The sequence below is a fragment of the Hevea brasiliensis genome, chromosome 17 (genome assembly GCF_030052815.1).
Source record: "Hevea brasiliensis isolate MT/VB/25A 57/8 chromosome 17, ASM3005281v1, whole genome shotgun sequence".
NCBI classification, from domain to species: domain Eukaryota; kingdom Viridiplantae; phylum Streptophyta; class Magnoliopsida; order Malpighiales; family Euphorbiaceae; genus Hevea; species Hevea brasiliensis.
Genome location: NC_079509.1, coordinates 8,633,221 through 8,634,640, shown reverse-complemented (window position 1 = coordinate 8,634,640; position 1,420 = coordinate 8,633,221).

The window sequence follows — 1,420 nt, the reverse complement described above, 5'->3', positions numbered from 1 at the left end:
AGGTTCCTCGATTCGCGGAAATTCGACAGTTGACCGGTTCATAAATTCGGCTACGGATGCACTGGAAAAGTCTCCAAATTGGACCGAGGTTTTGGCTACCCCCCCATTGTCAGATGTCCCGAGTGCGTCCCCGAAGTCGGAATCGGCAAAGGTAAACCCGAACCTTGTTTTTTCGTAATTTTCTAGTGCTTAAATAGGATTAAAAATCCATAAAATATTCGTGGTAGCTTAGAAAATTACGATTCTTTTTGCAATAGCTTAGTAATATTGCTAAGGACCGCGGGGCAAAGTTTTATAATTTTTAGAGCTTGTTTGGGCAGTTTTTACAAAAATGATCAATAATAAGGACTAAATTGAAATTTTGCGTATTATGATGGGTGATTGATTTGATGGGCCCAGGAGGGGCTGTGTGATGTGATTGAGTTGTGAATATATGGATTGTGAGTATAGAAGTGTGTTTTGAACCCTTTTGCAGGTTGGGTAGGTCCTAGGTATAGGGGAGACTCTGCCGGATTTTCGGCACGACTTAGGACGTAATTGGTCTTTTTCTTTGTTTGTATTGAGTCAGATTGTATTAAATAATTGTAATATAATTGTCAGGTGAGCCGGGACAGCCTTCTTCCTCCGCCCAGCCGCCACAGTGATTGTCGTCAAGTCTGTGAGTAGAATATTAATTTTAATTGTAATTTCGATATTATTATATGTTCAAGCATGCCCATGCATCACTTATATGCATATATTTATGTAGTTAAACTCTAGGCACGATTTGCATTGATAACTGTTAAAGTGCCATGATGTTGTTGTGGTAATTTGGAGCAGTGTGCGTGCGTTGGTGTGCGTGTGATGTGGTGTGGACTATGGATAGGACGGGTAGTCACGGCTTGAGTTCTTCGCTGGGAACCCGATCCTTCGAGGGGTAGTCACGGCTTGAGTTCTTCGCTGGGACCCTCGATTTGGTTTATTAAGCGAAAGTCCGGCTTGAGTTCTTCACGCACGTGTTGGATTTAAGAGAGTCAGATAGGGATCAGCTCCCATATGTTATGATTGATGCTACGGGGTGCGTGAGTGCTCCAAATTACCTTTTTGATGTTATGATGTGAAAATGATGTGGATGTTGCATTTCACTCTACAGGGTGCATTAGTTTTAGATAGTTATAGAGATTATGGTTAAAATTGATATTTTACTCTCTGAGTCGAACGCTCACTCCTGTTCAAAAATTTTTACAGGCCACAGGAGGATATTTTGTTCTGGGTTAACCTGCTTTTCTACTTCGCAGGTTGTTTATCAATATTTGTGTAATTTTATTTACTCCTAGAATTTCCGCATGTGTTAGCAGTAATTATTTGAATTTGGTCTGTAATATTATTATCATGTTGGACCTGTAAACTTAATATTTTAAGTCTGTTTTGATGGATTGGA